The following is a 19,730-nucleotide window of genomic DNA, read 5'->3' as shown; positions in this document are numbered from 1 at the left end:
TATTTTTCCTCCATTTAAAAATGGAGGAAGTAGACCCAAGACGAAGAAACATGCTCAAGTTACCCTAGCAGGTTGCGGCAGAACCAGATTCAAAGCCATCCATGTGAATGCAAACTCCGTGGCCTTCCCACTACACCCATCCTCTGTCGTTACGCAGCTCCCTTTTTGAAATAATACAATTATGGAGATAATAAAAAGCATGTGATTGTTGCATTTTTCAAAACATCCAGATGTCTTCAAAGATTCCAGCAAGCAGCAGTCTGTGGTTCTGCAATTTTGCAAGCATCTCTTTCAGTATAAACCAGCACACCACTAATTCTGGCTATCCAGCCTCAGTTATAAGAATCCAGCTCAACATAATCAAGTCTAATGCCTCTGATTATTTCTATTTGCTTTTGCTTAGAGGTCTGGAAAGACTACAGATTTTACAAATATAAACAGAGGGTTCATGGTGCTGTTGGAATGTTCTACCTTCCTGTTTTCAAAGCAAGAGTGCACTGCTTTGACAAAGTGTTCCACAGAGGGAACAAGGGAAGCTTCTATTAGATAACTTTGAAATTCAAATGCATGAGTTATTTCTGCAAACTTTTGTTAATATTAATTTGCTCAGTATTGAAAATGATGGGAAGTAGGATATGTTGATGGAGATAGAGATTTGTGTTATAAGTTTCAGAGGTAGGTTGGAGTCCGATACCTGAGTTCAGTGGAGCTCCTCAAACATTTACTGGGCATGGCCTTCTCCTTAAAGGAGCTCACAGACAGTGGACACAAAGCGCCAGGTAAAATTTTACACCACAATGAGACTATTATAAAGATAAAAGTGAGGGCTCACCCTACATTTAGTTCAGAGGAGAAGATTAACTTTCTTTGGGAAGATAAAGGAAAGCCACGGAAAGAATGGCCTTGAGTGTCAAGCTTAAAAGTTTAGCCTTGACCCTGTGAATAATGGAAAGCAGTAGGATCCGCCTGAAAATGAGGAAGAGCAGCTGTGGTGTGCAAATCAGGGGAGGAAAGACATACCTGGGTTTAACTGCAATGCAGCCAAAGTGAAAGGGCAAGAAGGACAGAATTTTTGAAAGATGCATAAAACTAGTGACAGAACAGTTGAAAGTGAGTGAAAGGGAGTAATCAAAGATGACTCAAAGCAGTGGTTCTAGACAGCGGATCTTGTTTAATAAAGACATGTGAATTAAACAGAGTGAGACTGTTTAAAATGACATACCGACATTGAAATCCAACAACATCCAAGTGAGTTCACCACTCCGAGTGGAGAGGGAAGAGTGACCCTGGGTCGCAGGCAGATCCTTTATAGGTCTGCGCATGGTCCAAAGAGACCAGGCAGCCATTTCCAGCAAGACTGACACTGGTATGTTTCAGTTTCTTCCATGTGGCCTGATCACTTCTCAGCTGCAAACTGCAGAGAGCAAATGCTTTGGTTCAATTTAGCTCCTCAAACATTTGTTGGGCAAGGCCTCCACCTTAAGTGAGCTCACAGAGAGTGGACACAAAGCATTAGGTAAAATTTCTGCCATAGACAGAAATAACACAGAATTCACCAGAGGGCCAAACAGAGCTGGTGTTTGCATGTGGCCCTGGAGCTGGGGAGCCGCTTATCAAACTGCTGCCACACTTGGGCAGAGCGTGCTTTCATAAATCACCCCATCCACGAGCCCATCCAAACTGACCCAACTCAGAAATCATCTTATGCCACCCCATCCACAGAAGTCTCATGACAGATGATGGGCATGTGGTGACAAAAGAACATAGAAACAACAGCAGCCATGGTCTAGCTGCCTACAGGGAAATGAAAGAATTAAGCAATGGATCACTTAATTTAGACAGAATTAAGAATATTTATACAGAACCAGGAAGGACAAATAATTGCAAATTCATAAAATGCAACGAGAATACATGCAGAGATGAGGGCATCAGCAGAAAGGGTGAAAAAAGAGGGATGGTCAAAAATCAAATTCAACTGGGTGACGACTTGTAAGCGCTGGGCTTATGTTCAAATTATCAACATGCAACAGCCTTTCCCAGACCATCTCTGGGTCATTTTTTCACCCAACAGGGTCTACCACCTGAGCAATCACATAGATTTAGAAAAGGAGAGAATCTGATCTATTTATAGCACAGTCAATTGTCAGTCATTTCCAGGCTCTCTCAGAAACCTCTCACTCTATGTTATTATCTGCCCTTTGGCCATTCCATTGTCCATTATCACCTCCACAGGGAAAAAGAGGTGCATCTCAAATCAGTCCATCTAACTATTTATTAGTAGTGCTGGTAAAAGGGTAAAGACAAGAAATGGAGAGCCTGCTCTCCGATAACCGACTCCTTAATCACTAGGTACTTACCACAGACTTTCATTAGTACTGAAAACATGCTAGAAGTTGTCACACTTTATTTTCTAATTAATGACTCTTCTCTCTTCCCATTTTATAGAAATGCACGGACAGACCCAAGAACTGCTTTCACTCAAAAAGGGCAAAGAGCAAATAATGACTTCTTAGATAGTTACCTATTGAAAAGTCAAATATGGAAAGCTGGACCACATGCTGCCTAGGGCACAGTGAGCAATCATCCCGGAATTTGATTTTAAGGCCTGGAAAAATAAATTCAGAGTGGATTTTGGAAATTACTTAGTGCTCACCTATCCTATAAAACTAATTAACTGCAGTTACAAAATAAGATAAGCAATCTGACGCAATTCGCTCTACTTCAGTTTCCCAGTGTGTAAACTGGGGTTATTAGCAGTATTTCTAAACAGAACCTCTTATACAGGGTTTTTGTGAATATTTAAACATGATGATATACATGAACTGCATAAGCAGCATCCTAAATGAATTGTATAATCAATACAATTACCCCTGTTAATTATTATTACTACTACTATTATTATTCTTATTAATCTCCCTAGATGAGAGTGTGGCCTTACTGATACCCAGCATGATTCAAGAATCAGGAAAGCGTATTGTGTCTAAACAGCCCCATAAATTAACCCTGTAAGATCCTTGGGGGAGGTTGTGCTTACCCCCTAGAACTCAAGCAGAGTGCTTTATCAAAAGTCATCTCAGGGGCTTCCCTGGTGGCGCAGTGGTTGAGAATCTGCCTGCCAACGCAGGGGACACGGGTTCGAGCTCTGGTCTGGGAGGATCCCACATGTCGCGGAGCAACTAGGCCCGTGAGCCACAACTACTGAGACTGCGCGTCTGGAGCCTGTGCTCCCAACAAGAGAGGCCACGATAGTGAGAGGCCTGCGCACCGCAATGAAGAGTGGCCCCCGCTCGCCGCAACTAGAGAAAGCCCTTGCACAGAAACGAAGACCCAACACAGCCAAAAAATAAATTAATTAATTAATTAAAAAGAAAAAGTCATCTCAGGTCATCCATGGGTCGCCTATTGGCATGGAAAGTGTTGCCAGTATATAGACAGCCCAGAGGGGACCAAGGGTTAAGGTGTGGGCATATCAAAATGTGCTCCACTATCTTCTACTCTTTTAGCCACTGAAAATTTTGCTAAAAAAGGGGGAGGAGGGACCAGAGTGTGTTTATATGTGCATACAGCACCCCCACCTGCAAGCAAGTCCTCTCTGTCCGTCAATCGATAGCCTACCATAAAAGCAGCAAGGTGTTCGAATTGTCTCTTGACCAACAAGAAGGACTTGAAGTCCAACTTCTGTCACTACTGTGATCACATTAAACCATGCAAGTTTAGAATCTGTTGCAACCCTTGCATGTGCTTTGCTGCATTCAATGTGCATATCATGAGGACTAGGGTGGATCCTGCTTTGTGGAGACAGAGTGACTAAGGATCTATGATTCCTAGTCTTCTTTTCTCCTCTTTGGAGGGCCCTCATTCCTCAGATATCGCCATCAGGAAATAATGTGCCTAAGATAAAATAAACAAAACAAAAACGAAGAGCAACAACATGAAAAAGAGGGCAAATGCACAGCACTGTCACAAGTTCTTTGCTTTGCTCTCCTTAATCCTGCCAGGAAAGAGACACAAAGTTAACACTGTAAGTTAAATTTCTCATTTTATGGAAACCACATCTGCGTGAACATCTACTTAACTGATGGTTTTACTTGGTGCCAAGAGAGATACTTCATCAAGCAAAATTATTCCTTCTTTAAACACATCTTCGAGTGTGGCATTTGAAATTGCCTTATGTGAGGTTTGGAGAGCTTGATGCTGATCAGGGTTGGGTTAACCAAAAGGCTTTTGCCTGACAAACCTTCTTACAGTAAGGCAGAATGGTGGTGGTTGTATTTTTTCCCCATTGAGCCACCAATCTATAGGCATGGAAAGCACTTCTGAGGAAGCAGCCCCTATCACTAGATTATGAATCTTCTTGTTTTCCAGAATTGTCCAGCACATTTATGTACTTATTCATTCAATTACATGTATGCAGAACCTGGGGCATGGAGCACTACTGTTAGTACCAGGGAGATGGGATGAATGAGCCAAGGGTTTTGGGTCTACTGGGAGAGACAGACACGTGAACAGACACATTACAATACAACACCAACAGGGAACTAATAAGGTGACAAACAAAATGCTCTAGAAGCCCAGAGAAAGTAATGACTAATTTTGACTGGGAGGGAATGTGTCATTCCTGTGTGTCTTAAAGGAAAAGAGTTTGCCAAATGGAGAGTGAGCAGGTAATATTCTATGTAAAGGGTAAACAGCATGGGGAAGGCTAACCATCAAGAGGCCTTACCATCTTTGGAGCATGGGTGCTGAGGATGGGTGCTGGAGAATGAGATCTGAGTGATGCTTGGGATCCAGATTGTCATGGATCTCACGTGTCACGAAAACAAGTCTGGATGGGCTTTATCCAGGGGGACAGGAAATCCAAATCATAGGACTAGTAATGCAATGTGATTTGCTTTCTTAGGGGATTAACTCTGGGGTCACCAAGAATGGTACAGAGAGATGGTGGAGAAACCACACAGGAGACTGTGGCTACCAAGAGTGAAACCAGCCCTGACATCTGGTCCCTCAGAAGGTTCCCCTAGAAGAGTTGGGTTAAATGGAGCAATAGTTCCTATGTGGCAAAATGTATGGGAAAAATACTTTCAGAAATTCACAAGTTACTCTAAACCAGACAACTATAAAACCACTGAGTCTCTGGGTCGGAAAAAATTCTAAAAATTATCAGCGAGTGATCTCCAATCCCAGGAACTTTTGAACATCCACATTCCCAGGCTTCATCACAGACTTAAAATATCGGGATCTCCAGGCCTCAGGCCCAGAAACATGGATTTTTAACCAGCTCCTTCAGTTCATTCAGATGGCTGAGTCTAGTTTGGAAAAGGGCAACTCTACGTCAATCCATTAGATTTCCTGGGGAGGAGGGATGAGGTCTTCTTTGAAAGAGTATCCCAAATGCTCAGAACAAAACTTAGCATGGTGCCTGGCACATGGTAAAAAATCAACCTTTGTCAAATCCCCAGTTACAAGCTTGTGACTTGAATGGATGTCTGCCTTGCATTCCTCTGGGACTCAGAGATTATGAGAATTGAGCTTTAAATTCCATTGCTGTCAGCACTATTTGACTGGTTCCTTACCTATTTGGGTAAAAAAAATAAAATAAACCATTTCCCAAAGAATTTTAATCTCTCTTACATGTTCTAAAGAAGCAAAACAAGGTCTTATTGTTTTATGTTGGGTGGAATGTTGGTTCTAAAGCTACTTACTAAGAAGTGAAGAGCTTGCAGAATACACTCTAGTGCCTGCTTCTCTTCTCCAATGTGATTGATTATATGTATATGTGTTGCATATATATGATGTGATTTTAACAGGAAAACCTTCTGTGTTTCCAAACTTGGAAGCTGGGGTTTCCTAACATCTTCTTAAATATAACCTTCCTACATCAATTTACAGATTCATAGTGCTAAGAAAACATAGTGCTAAGAAAAAAGAACCAAGTCTCCACTGCTCAGTAGAATGCAAAAATTATACTATATATACATGTAATCATAATGATAAATGAATAATAACCCCAGCATTGTGTATTTGAGCAGTGCCTTTGAGTGCTGTTCAGGAGTGTCTCACACAGAAGCAGTAAGAAGCTCCTTTACTTAAATTAATTGAAAATGGCTTTCTGAAAGAAATCCTTCCACACGGAAATGATAACCCAAGAGCATCATTCTGATTCGAGCATCTACCATCACACAAGCAAGGTATAATCATTCTGTAAGCACAGAATAAGCATTATATAAACAGAGCAATGATTTACATGTTAATCTTCTACAATAAAATATCTTCTTGACTCTGCCAAGAGTCATGTGCGAGATGGATTGTGTGAAGCAAGTGTTTAAAATGCATTCTGATAAAAAAATCTCCGTAGACTGGCAGAGGCATCATAACCTCGGCTCACTGTGTCCAGGGTCACAGTCTAGACATGGGGCTTGTTGCAAGCTGCAGGTACTGTCACCCTGGAAGGGGGCATGGAGGTGAATGGGGGGGCGGGGTGCCAAAGGCTATGCTTTCAATGACCAAAAACATTGCAAGTCAGGCAGGACCCAGCTGACACCACCTTCTGATTCCCCAAACTGAGGCCTCTTTTCTGCCCTCCGTCCCTTCCCTCTGTGCCCTCTCACACCATCAGCCCACACTGTATCCCACTAGCCATGAGCCCATTCTGCCACTATGTGGAGAGCGCTTTCCTTTGCTGTCCCCTCATGCTCTGTTACGTGCATAAAAAACGAAATTGTCTTCTGCAGAAGCTGTATCCTGTTAATGAACAGGTTCAAAGGGTCAAAAGCCTTCTTCGGGATTCCAGGGAAATGCAGAGGTATGTGTAGAGGGGGAGAGTAACATAATGGAATCATTATCATTTCAGAGAGAGAAGGATCTGCAGTCAGCATTTATTAAGCCTCTACTGTGTGCCAGACAGGCAGACATTTTATATAATTATCTCAATCCTCAGAAGAACAGCTCTGTGACTAGAAAGAATTTCCTTCCATTTTTCCACTTGAGGAGACAAAGACTCAAAGATATTTTTAAGGTGTGCCCAAGTTTACATAATTAACAAGGGACAGAGGCAGCATTAGAATCCGAGACTCTCTCTCTCCAAATGTAAAGCTCTTTTCATGAATACTCTGTGCTCCTGGCACTGTCTTCAATCATGGATGAAACTGCCATGCAGATAGGTTTTATGTCTTCCTCTCTCCTCACCAGCCTGGGTTGCCTCCGTGGAGGGATCCTGCATTACCAATGTTTGCCTCTCCAGTCTTACTCCATGCCTGGTACATGGTAAGTGGCAAAAATCATCTCCTGAATGTATGAAAAAGTTTTCTTCATCATCGGATGTATACCTTCTGCCTATACAAGAATAATATCTCCTCATAAGTACCACGCCATTCACACAAAAGTACAGACCCTCGTTACAACGTGTGTGTTTATCTATTTAGAGTTTCCCTAGGACCTATTTGGAAGTGAAAATCTCCAACCAAAAATAAGGTGGGTTATCTCATTGCTCTATTATATTAGGGGCATCTGGGCTAAATTAGCACCACCTAGCATAAGGGTAAAGTAGTACTCCCATCCCACAGTATCTAAGCCTTAGATTTGTTTGTGCATTTCAAAGACACACACAAACATATACTACCTCCCCCATATGTACCCACAGGTTCTTCTCATGTTGTTAGCAGAACTCTTCAGAGTAGCAGCAAACATTCTTTCTTCAAATATTATATCATTTGGCACTGCCAGAACAAAAGGTATTCAGACTAATTTTTTCAGACTATGAAAATAATTTGTCATGTAAAAATATAGTTCTGTGGCCAGGTCCTTTACAAGGTACTACTAAAATGCTGATCAACTTAAAAAAGAAAAAAGCAAGCATCAGAACTCTGGCAGATAGAAAATCCAGAACTAAAAAGAACAGTTAGATCCAGACTGTCATACATTCAAATCACTGATAGGAATAGTCTCTTCTGATCAAGAATCATGACTTAATCATACGTTCTATAAATACACACTTCGCATATGTGTGTTTTCTGCAGGCTTCAATTAAGTAACTTTAAAACAATTAAACCTTAACCTTTACAGAGGCCTACATGTATACAAATCAGAGAAGTAAAATAAACATGCTCAACTCTTGGAACATTTAAAATTAAAAGTGTCTCCGGTTTGACAATTATAAAAATACAACTGAACAAAATATGAAGAAATAAGTTGTGAAGAACTGTCCCACAAGGGCTTTGTGACACTCACAAGTCAAAATAAGGCCCAGCTTTGGAGACTGTGTTGTTTCTTAATAAATGAGGCCATTTATTGGTAATGGGCTCAGGAGGCTTCCAAACTACTGACAGTCTTTTGCACTGACCTGCCTTATTTTGCAAAACAAAAGTCTGAAAAATTATCATATATTCTAGTAATGACTGTGTGTTTGCAAAAGGTTCATTTGGATGGCTAAAGTATAAAGCCATTCAAAAAGAAACCACCTTACTTCAGGGAATGTTGACGGTTCCTTCCCAAAAGATCCCCAGTGGAATCCATCTGTGATAAATTCAGTTTCCAATGTCAAGCCAAGCTGTCAAGGAAGGAAAGTTTGGCCCTTGTGCCCAACTCACCACGGAAGAAGATCATGCACCATTAAATGAAAGGAGGGAGTGATGTAGAGGACCACCAGACACTTTACTGGTTGGGTGGTATCCAGAACACTCACAAAAACAAAAGCTCCTGGAGGGCAGGGCACTCTGTCTTGGTTACCCTTCTATTTACATAAAACCTAGAACTATCCTAGCACCTGACAGTCTTGCAGTGATAAATGTTATCAATTTGAATAATGCCTCTTTATGGGAATATAACACTGAATTATTATCAAGGTATTTTCACACACATTAATCTTATCTGACCCCATAACAACGCTGTTGAACTCTGTAGAGAGGAAATTAAGTCTCCAGAAGATGAAGTAATTTGTCCAAGGTCATCAGTGTAGAAAGGAGTGTGCTGACATGAGAATGCAGGTTTTCTTTCTATAAATACATCTTCTCCTTCCTCCAAAACAGCCTCCCTATTTCTCATTCCCCAACACAGTAAAAGTCCGAAATCACAAAGCCGACCTCATAAAATTACCCCCATCCTAACAGGCAAACATGCCTCTAGGATAATGGGGGAGAGACAGTGAAGTGTTATTTTAAAATCAAAATATTTACACAATCGCAAGATTCTTTACAGTTTTAATTTAAGAAATCCAACTCCGATCATTTTAGGTGAGTTCGTAAAGAAGGAAACTTCTAAACTGTATCAGAGAATTCAGCATCTATGTTATTAAATGTAATGTTCATGATTTTGTACAAAGTCAAATGGTTTAAAGGAGGGCTCTGTGCAGCCTTAGATAGCCTTCAACTTCCTCCCAGCTCCTGTTACCCAATAAGAAGTCAGGCGAGTGGGGCTCTCTCAGACCAACTCACAGAAGAGGCAGTTGTGAGGAATAAATGAAATACTGTATGTGAGAACTGAAAAACATAACGGGGGGGGGTAAATAATCAAGAGGAATATGATTTAAAGTCAATGTCATCCCTCAGGGCCTACACAGAATTTTCTGGAACCACTATGTCAAATGTTTATCCAATCCACTCCCTTAACCTTCAGTGCCTCTTTATCTAATATCTATGAGGAACATTACAAGTTCCTGCATGATTTCCTTCTTCAAAATATTCGAGTCGAAGCTCTGGAGCAAAGTGGGAGAGAAAACTACCATAGAGGTTATTCTGACACTGGATTTTCATGAAAGTGACACCCATGGGCAGCTGGGGCTAAGAGTGACACCAGCACGTGGGCCTATTTCGGGACTGATATAAGTCTAATGTTTTCCATTCAGCCCTGTGACCTCTGTTGACTTCAATGGACCATATATTTGTGAACCAGTTTTAGAAGCCACTGTTCTTTCACCCCCTGTGGAAGGAGCTTTCAGTGTTCTGAGGCCTAACAGTATCGATGAACTTGGAGACCTGATATTTTTCGATGGGTTTAAATCCAAAAGCCCTCAGGTTCTTAAAAGGTTCAGCTGGAAGACTCTTTTATCTGTGTGTTGAAAGCTCTAATAAAGAGAACTGAAATACAGCACACGACCTGTGAACTGAGGGGAACAGAGGACTTTTTGCCAAGTTTCTCGCACATTCCCTGAAAAGCAACCTGGGAAGAAAGTGAGAAAAACTGCCCAGTTCTAATGAGCGCTGAACGGGTAAGAGCATCTGAGATTTATTTTGTGAATGCCTCAAAAAACGGCTGAGGTCTTCAACCACTAAACTGCCAGAAAAATGTGTGCCCTTATTGAGTATCCGCAGAACAATTGATCGGTATTTAAGAATCATGAATGTGGCCTTTTGACCTCCCAAATTATACAAGGATATTTTCTTTGACCTTCCCTATGACAGATCCGTAAATGACACTGCTTTGTTCGGACAGCACATGGTGCTGTACGCTTCTGCAGAAACACATCCCACATTAAATTAAGTTAGAGGTGGTATTTGAAAAATAAATAAATAACAGAGTTCCAATTCACTGCAAATGGTACAGGAGGCCAGTAAGTGGGAAGCCTGCAAGAGAAGGACTTCTTTTAGAAAGACGTTTTACAGGACTTTTTCTGCATCATTAACTCCTCTGGAATCCTGAACGTAACATGATGAATTTCCCGAGAAAAGTAGCTACTGTTTAATTTTGAATCACTTCAAAGAGCCACATTAGAAAGAATCAAAGAAAACCAAAAAGACCAGTAGATGCGAAATTCACCAAGGGGAAAAAAAAAAAACCCATGAAGGTTCTAACAGATTTTGACCATGTACTGAAAATACTGCTGATTATTTTGCCAATACAGTGTTTTACTGTTCTATGTGACTAAAATAAGTCTCTGTATTCATTGGAACACAGGATATTTTTATTACAATATTTGTGTCATAGTCCTTTAAAAAGAAACATATTTCAAACCTTGAAAAGAATCTCTGTCTTAAAATGGTCCTTGATGTTTACCTGTGTATGTTTTACTCTAAACAGGTATTTAGTTGGAGGTCACATTGCTGAAAGGAGGAAAAAGATACTGATAGCCTTACTCCTAGCCCCAACATGTAGTTTTAGAAGAAAAATATAACTTAAAAATAGCAAGGCAATTTGTGGAGGGTAGGGAAAAGTAAGAAAGTTGGGGTGTTATAATAGTTGTTTAAGTTTAGTAATAACAATAATAATAATAATAATAATAATTGGTCTTTTTAAATGTCTCTGGCATAAAACCTGCCCAAGGGAAGAGAAAGCCTCCTAAAAATTCTATATTCCCAAATACCACGAGATCAAAAACCATCTGGAAAATGCCAGATAATGGTATCCGCCCACCTAAGAAAGCCAGCAAACTTTGTCTTCAATTACCATTTAGGATAATCAACTCAAATGGAAATTTTAATTTGAAAATGCTCAGAAGACAAAGCTGGATTAGGAATCAGATTTTAAAAAGTCTCCTTAAAAGACCATCTGTTTATAGACACCCTTCTCACACCCCACCTCGCCCTTGATCTGGACCATAAATTCACAGTAGAAGCACAGCTGAACTTAAAAAGACATACATGCACTGCTACTGTGAAGTCTAGATCCCACATGTATGTTCTGGGCTTGTCTCAAGTTTCCCTTGTTACATAAGCACTTCAGGGCAATAAAATTTCACTTACATCCAGCAGTATTGTGAGTCTCGAAACATTAGTCTACCTGACTGTACTATCCTTTTATTGGCAGTGGACAGCACTGGTGTTTTATTTATGTTGATCACATTGTCAATGCTGTATGGAATAACCATTTAGTAGCCTATTAGCCTGTAACATTTTTATTACCGTTGTTAAATATCATTACCCATTCTGAACTCTGTATTAGAAATATCAAGTTCGAAAATCTAAATACTCAGAAAGAACTACAGAGCTGTTGGGTTCTCCCCCGCACACACACACATAATCTGTCGACTCTCATGAGAAGAAAAACAATGAGTGCTCACTTCTCACAGACAGAGGTCACTAATGGCCTGAATTTGAATCACTGTGGCAGAAACCACAAAGTTAGTAATCTAGTGAAAAACGAACTTGAATTGAAATGAAAGATACCAAAAGATGGTTATCCAGAAAGGTCTAACCGGAATAGAAATAAAATTACATCACCTTGACCTTTTTCGAATCTTCTAAGTAGAGCAAAACCGAGAGCCACCCGGAACCCTTGCTGGTTTTTACCTTCAGACACTAGGGACCGCAGAAGTGGCAGTTCTTCCTTGTAGAGTGAGTACAAAGCTGAAGAGTCAGACAGATCAGATGCTCACACTGGTTCTCTACAGAATAAGGCTTCCGCACTTGTACATACTTGAGCCTTTCTTGAAACCACAGCTTCAAACTGGGAAGATATAGGATTGCTTTGGGGAGATATGTCTAAATCCTAAATCAAACTCTCCAGCAGGCCAGAATATAAATGTAACGGGTATCAGAGGAGGTTCAAATTAGATCCAGGCGGTCAAGTCAAACTCAAACTCGGATAAGAGCACATCATCTGAAACCTAGCATACAGGAAAAACCATGCTTGCTTTGGGAAACCCAAGGCAGCCCAGCATGGTGTCATTTGGGAATCTACTTCTTCTGTAAAAAGCATCCCCTGGAATTTCTAAAACTGCAATGAAACTACTGAAGTGTTAAGACACAGGCATTTTTTTAAAAACCAGCATTCCTTCCATGCTAGGTTTGTAATAGGTCTGCTACAGTACAGCTAGCTCAAGTCTTTTTACAATTTCTTGTACCTGCTGCCAGAGGCATGGACTAATGTTTGAAATTTCATCTTCCAGCCTCCTCCAGTCACAGATATTTGCAGCTCGACATGACAGTACGGTGTTGCACTGTCACCTGTGATTATTAAAAATCCATAAATGGTTTTGAGGTTTCTGATGAGGCGAGGAAGAAAAGTTGTATTTCGCGGACTACTGACACTGTGGGAAAATAAGCAACTTTTCATGCTATGCATGAAAGATTGATTACCCAAAGATTGATTCTCATCTAACATGGTGGCCTGTCGATCTTATGTATCTGGCGCATGTTGCTCAGTGATTTAAAAAAAAAAAAAAAAAGTCCAGTTCTAACACTTCAGATACTGATCTAAAATTTTACATTCATACTGATTCATACTGCAACAACCAAATACATGCCTGGACAAATGCCAACCTGCATTCTATTTACCTCAAAATATTTGGGGGATCCTTTCGTTGGAGATGTAATAAGGTCATACTGTTAAGTCCACAGACAATATTGGTCCCGATATGGAAGGTAGCCTTCATACTACCTTTTGCCTGGGAGAAGGTAGACATAATAAATTTAGCAATAAGCCTGTGAGCGAGTGGACATGCCCCAAAGCTCCCTGACCCTGGGTGATTAAAGAGTCTCCCAGCAGAGTGGGGAGCAATAGCTCCCATTTAGAAGAGGCTTTGCACAGCAAATGCAGCATGTAAAGAAATCTAATCAGCACCTTGCACTCCTGCGCGAGCATTTACACGGATTTGTGCCTTGCACTTGATTAGCTTACTGTAAGCTTTACAAGAGATTTCCTCCACTAAAATTAATCAGAAGCTCTTGGAGACTGATTTCCATTTACGAGAGACGGCACCATGAGTTTCCAGATGAATAAATAATGATCATAATAAAGAAGACAGAGCAGCAAACGTTGAGTTGCTTCGAAACTCAAACTCGACTGGGGGAAAGGGGACGTCGGGGAGTTGAGGCTGAAACCTTTTTGCTCTCGGAGTGAAACGCAGGAGCTATCTTATTAGCGTTAAGAAAGGCTGCTGCCCAGGAAACGTGACTGTTTTCTCTCCGCTGCCCCCGCCTTAGTGCACAAACGCGACCACTCACTCCCCCCAAGCCCCGGTGCATCAGGCCACCGAGGAAAACCGGCCTCTCCGCAACACCACTAACCCCCTAAACACACTTACACAGGCTGACGATCACTGCAAATTCACACTACCAATGGTTACCGTGTTTCATCTCACCCTTCAATCAAAATGTGACTTCGAAAGTTCCTATTTTATGAAGCCAGAGGTGAATGGAAGGAGGGAGGGAGGGCTCTTAGGATGTTAAAAAGGGGAAGGGTAAATTTTCCCCTTTGCTTGAAATTTTCCCACTCCCCCCCCCCATTTGCTTTCCTGCACCAGCTAAACCGGGCAGGCGAATGAGAGTGGGTTCGTATCATTTTTAAAAAGATACTAAATAAGGGTGAGAGAGTGGGAGGGTGAAGGTGGAGTGAGTGAAATCTACGCATCATTTCTCTGGATTGAAGAATACTAAAAGCCACTGAATAAACATTCTAAATTTCCTCCGAGCTACAAGATGAGGCACCAGCTGGGGCCGAGGGCTCCCATCCATTCCCGGGCGAGATTCGCCTCCCTGCACAGCTGCCCACCCTGCGTAGACAAGCGCCTCGATCCCGCTATAACGTTCCAGTAGATCTCCCCATAACGTTCCAGTAGATCTCCCCGTGCTAGCTGCCCATTCCCGGGATCTTCAACTTCGCCTCCCTCTTACTTTCAGCCAGATCTGGCGAGCGTCTGGAAAGGCGGTAGGAGGGAGCAGGAGCCCAGCGGGCAGGCAGGGAAGGAGAGGGTTGGGGGTGTGCGTTACCTGCGAAGGTTCTTGAGGTCTCCTTCCAGCCCTGGTAGTAATCCCGCTCAGCGTCGCGTCCTCCCCCAGATCCAAACTTTTGCTCGGTCCTCCGGGTGGTGGCGGCGGCGACGGAGGCGGCTGCCGGAGCCCGGCCCTGTCGCCCGCAGCGTCGGGGCGCCGGGATGCGGAGGCCGGAGCCTCAGAGCGGCGCGCGCCTCCCCGCAGCCGGCCGGCGCCCGGGCGCCCCGCTCGCCTCGCTCGCTCTCGCCTTCCTCCCCTACGGAGCCGCGGCATCGTCTTCCCCCGTCCTCCAACACCTCCGCCTCCAGGGCTCGAGCATGCCACTTGCTCTCGGCTCCGGCCGCCGCGGCCCCCCGCCTCCTCTTCTCCTCTGCCTCCCCCCTCTCTGCCTCGGCAGAGCCCACGAGTCCCGAAAGAAGGCGGGGGAGCCGGGGAGGCGGCGGAAAGCTGCCCCGCAGCGCCGGGGCTCCTCGGACACGGAGGACCCCGGGGGGCAGCCGGAGAGCCGGGCGGGCGCGCGCGCCAGAGACGCCTGTGCGCCGACCGCGCGGAGCCCGGCGTGGGGCGCTGCGCGGGGTGCGCGGGGGCGGCCGCGGGGCTCGCTCCGAGGGCTGCGCCGGCCCGGCGTGGGTGCGGAGGCTGCTCCGACCTTACTGCCGCCTCGACCCAACCCGGCCCGGCTAATGTAGGCGCCGCGGCCCCCACCCCCACCCCGTCTGACACCCCCGGGAGGTGTTTACAGTAATGAAGGCGCGGGATCGCCTCCGCCGCTCCCGCACTCCTCCTCTGCCTGGGTCCCTCGCGCTCTGGCGCGCTCCCCTCCTCGAGTCCTCTTTCTCTCCCTCCCTCCCCTACTCCCTCCCTCTCGGAGCCCCTCCCACATTTCTGGTTTAAAGAATGCTTGGGAGGCGCGGCTGCAACTCAAAGCTTTCCAAGAGGCAAAGTCAGCCTCGGCTTTTAACCCTGTCCTCCCTGAAGAGAGTTGCAGCGCGAGCGCCGAGGCTAACAACGCGGATGCCACCCAGACCGTGCACGCCTTCCCCTCTCTCTCTCTCTACCCTGAACCCTCCCACCCCCAGCTCTGAAGGATAGTGTCACCATCTGAGCGCCAAAAGTTGATTTCCCCCTGCCCGCCCGGAGTTGTACTTCTAAGCCAGAGGATCTATTACTTAGACACTGAGAAACGATCGAAACGTGACATTAGAGGGTAGAAATATATCACAAGTCTCTCAACCAAGATGGCGTAATTTCAAATGCAGGCAACCTTGGTGATTTGCCCCCAGCCCCATCACTAGTTCCCTGATCCCGGATCTTCTTAAATAACTCAATAGGGAAAATAATTCGAAGTTTCATATAATTATTTTAAGCCACCCATGTTCTTCCTTCACCCTGGCCGCTGGAAAGAGCGTTGTTCACTTGCCCCATAGATTACAACGAACAACCAAATTCAGCCTCAGAGATTTAGAAAACAGGTTTGACAGCGAAAAAAAAAAGCCTGATTTTCATACAGGCTATGTTTCCACTTCGCAATCTTTTGCAAAGGTTAAAGAGTAATGTAAGGAGAACTAGGTGCACGTCTCTTTCTTGAAAAAGGTAAAAAAAAAAAAAGCTTCTGGTTTTCTCCTCTCATTTCAATTCCGCTCCTCCTGCCTCCAGTAAGTTGCTGTCATGTTTTAACAAGTCTGGAGAGAGGCTAAATCTGAACAGAAGAGGGAGAGCGAGTTCGCGCCAAGCGCTGGACTGCGCTGAGAAGCGCCGTCGGTGGGGCCAGGCGAGAAGCAACCAGCGAGCTTGAAACTGGCTTAGGACCAACTCCCTAGGGATCCTCTCGGTTATCGCGGCGGAAGTGTTAGGCAGGGACGGTGGCCACAACCAGCTCGGGATGAGTTCTCCGTCCTCAGTTCAAAGTCTGAGTCACTTGGCACCACTTTCCTAATTGTTTTTATTTCCTTCGCATCCCCGTTGTGTCTACCGCCTTCACGTTTTTTGAGCGCCTAAATCGCGTTAAGCGGACTTGGAGAAACGCTTGATTTGCCTCTCCAACACAAACCACGCACGGATCCACCCAGACGCACGCCCGAGACGCACGCTGGCACACGCGCGCACCCACACGCACACACGACCCGGGGTCGTGCCCGCGGGTCGCTCCTCCTGTTGCATCCTGAGACGGTGTCTAGGAAAATGCTTTGACTTACAGATACAAAGCCGCTCTTCTCCCCAAACTCAGTATGTGACTAATAAATATCGGGTGGGGGGAGAGGCTGAGGGAGTTAATTGAACCAGGACTGACAGTGAGTGCCGTCTTGCTGGGAGGTTCCAGGAGTAAAGCTCCAGGGACGACAGCAACGGTGGCCTCTGCCTCCACCAGCAGCTGCCGCCTTCCGGAGCCCCAAGCGCTCCAGGACTTTACGGGGCATCAAGTGTGGTTCCAGCCCTCCCCAGTCACCCTCTTTCCGGATACTTCCTTTCCCTGGTTAGTGCCCGCACCTCGACTAGCAGCCTTGATCTTGGGCCTGATTACAAATGAGAAGCGACCGAGACAGCGCTGAAAGCGCGAGGACGAGCCCGGGACTGGTCTGCGTGGCGGAGGGATCTTTCCAGGCGGCTCCCACCCCTCCCTGGGACTCCGTGGCAGCTGGCAAGGCTCCACTCCCGCGCTCCTTGCTGTCGCCTCGCCCCTAAACCCAGTGTTGGGAGGCGTTATCCACCCCCTCCCCACGTCCCACGCACGCAGAGCCGGGAACGCAATCCCAGTTCAGCCTGGTGGGCTCCTCCCGCCTTCACCGTCACCACTGGCGCGCCTACAAGACACGCAGGCCGGAGTTCAGTGCCAGGCTACTGAAGACCAGTAGGGCTGGAGAAAGACTTTGTTTGGGGAAAAGTAACCCCTTCCCCAACTCGAAGGAAAACGAACCAGCACCCTCCGCATCTTCTTAGCCACTAATGGATCCCCGATTGCGGGCAGGGGGCGGGCTGGTGGTTTTAGACGCAACCGCTGGATAATAACGCTGGTGACATTAACAGCAGATCGAGTGGGCGCAGGGGTGGGGGACTAGGGGATTGTTACTCTTGGAAGTTAGCATTCATTCAGGGGAAATGAGAGGTTGGATTCAGGCAAGCTTAGTGGATCGAGAAATCCCAATTTAGGATCTATGCTCCAGCTGGCTAGCTAATTTGCGTTTTGACCCAGAGCTCAGTTAGGAAACTCTTTAGAGGAGGTAGATTCGACCTGCAATTAGACTTCCCTTCCCTAAAATCAGGGGCGAGTTAAGCAGTCTGTTCTTTCTATGGATGAAAGACAAAGCCTAAAACATCCCACCCCAATGACCACCCCCAGCTGATTTCTAATCCCCCTTAAGAAACCTCGTGGTGCTCGCTTAGCGGCAGCCAGGTCGGTTACTGGAAACTCCACCTGGCGCCTCAGTCCCTTTACCTGGAGGCCGCGGCTTCTCTCAGTGGGCTCATCCGAATCCGACAGGGTCGGGGAGGTGGAAAGGCAAGAAGCTGGCTCGGCAGCAGCAGGGCTCCCGGGGCATGGTATTATTTTAGGGGTCGCCGCCAAGGTCCCTCCTGCCCATCGTTGAGAACTGCCAACCTGCTCCCCGGGCTGGGTGGACACGGCGGCGGGCGCGGAGCTGCAGCCTCGCAGCTCCCTGACGCACGGGACCGAGGGTCAGAGACGCCCCCAGGGCGGGAGTCACGCAGCGCCTGGCTCGCAGACTGCGGCCACTGGTATTATCTCCGAGCCCCCGTTCCTCTTCGGTGACAGTGGAAGATGCCAAACTCGCAAGTGACGGCCACAGGTTTCGAACGTACAACTAACTACGAGGTACCCAGCCTGAGACTGTAAGCTGTTTTCCCCCTCCCCCGCCTCTCCCTCCTACCAGGGAGGGAACTAACTTAACCCTGTGTGCGCCCTAGACTCCCCGGAGAAGCTGTAATCGACCAGGAAACCGCAGGCGGCGGTTCCCGGGGAGAGAGCTTTGTTCACGTGCGATTCCAGTGGGTGTGTTGCTGTCTGGGGGCACTCGCGTAGCAAGACACCAGTGGCAGGTTTCCAGCGCCAGACTTCGGCATGGGAAGGGGCCCTAGCGTTTCATCCGGACCAGACCCAGCCCTCGGAATCTATTTTTTGCCTACAGTTACCAGATTTATTAGAGTTGCCAGCGAAGTTGGGTTTTATTCCTTTCCCCCCTCCCCATCCTCCGGACCCCCGGATTACTTCCTTTCCTAGACGATGCTTTTGAAGTTGTGGGACTCTCTGCTCCTTCTAACTCTAGCTTTTAACTGTTTTGCGTGTGCGAGACGAATTTTTGAAGGCACCCACCCACTCACGCCAAATTTAAATGAAACCGCAAGGAAAGTTGCCTCCCAGTCACCCACCACCCAGTGTCTGCAGAAGCCAGATATAATAATCTTATATTCAAATAAGATTAAGAGACCAGAAGATGGGGGGGGGCGGGGAGGTGAGGGATTTTTGAGATGTGAATGGGGAAATAGGTGAGGGCTGGGGGGAGGGGGAGAGAGAGAAATCCTCAGAATGGAAAAAACGGGAAACACAAACAAGAATGACGATGCAGAAAATATATCTGAGTCCCAACTTTGAAAGCAGCAGGTTAACTTTAAGAGCCTGGATTTTAATAAACATTATTTCCCCAGTTCCTGAGAGAGAGAGAAAGAGCGAGAGAGAGAGAGAGAGAGAGAGAGAGAGAATACGAATATGAGCCTCCTCCGCCTTGGCCACCCAGATGCTTTGCATTTTGTAAACATCTTCGACTACTTGCTCTGGACTCCCAAGAAGTTAACTGGAGTTGGAGGCGAGTCATCTCATGGACGCAGAATGGAAGCTTAGACAAGAGAAAACTGACAGCAGAACGCCTCTGCTGTCACCGTCATATCCCAAAGAGCCAGAACGTCGCCCAGAGCGCAAACTCAGACGTCTTCAACCGATTCCTTCTTTCTCCATCTGCGTTTCGAACTAAAGAAAGACCGAGCCTTTAAAAATCATTCAGAGAGTAACACTTGAATCTTGCAGAACCTGAGTTATTTTAAATAGGGAAAATGTTTAAATAGAGAAAATCCACCGGA

At 45.5% G+C, this 19,730-nt stretch overlaps 1 protein-coding gene across 2 annotated transcripts in view; it reads right to left on the bottom strand.

The window, feature by feature from the left end:
• FLRT2 (fibronectin leucine rich transmembrane protein 2) overlaps nucleotides 1-18,432 on the bottom strand; it is a 91,799-nt gene extending 73,367 nt beyond the window's left edge. The window contains exon 1 of one of the 2 annotated variants that reach the window (XM_061182777.1): nucleotides 18,076-18,432. The gene's annotated coding sequence lies outside the window, so the exon portion shown is untranslated. Of the gene's footprint in view, nucleotides 1-14,639; nucleotides 15,138-18,075 lie in introns of those variants that run through there. The other variant, XM_061182776.1, reaches the window with a different exon arrangement.
• Nucleotides 18,433-19,730: the final 1,298 nt, after the last annotated feature.

Source organism: Eubalaena glacialis, chromosome 2 (assembly GCF_028564815.1).
Source record: "Eubalaena glacialis isolate mEubGla1 chromosome 2, mEubGla1.1.hap2.+ XY, whole genome shotgun sequence".
NCBI classification, from domain to species: Eukaryota; Metazoa; Chordata; class Mammalia; order Artiodactyla; family Balaenidae; genus Eubalaena; species Eubalaena glacialis.
This window is presented reverse-complemented; position numbering and strand designations above follow the sequence as displayed.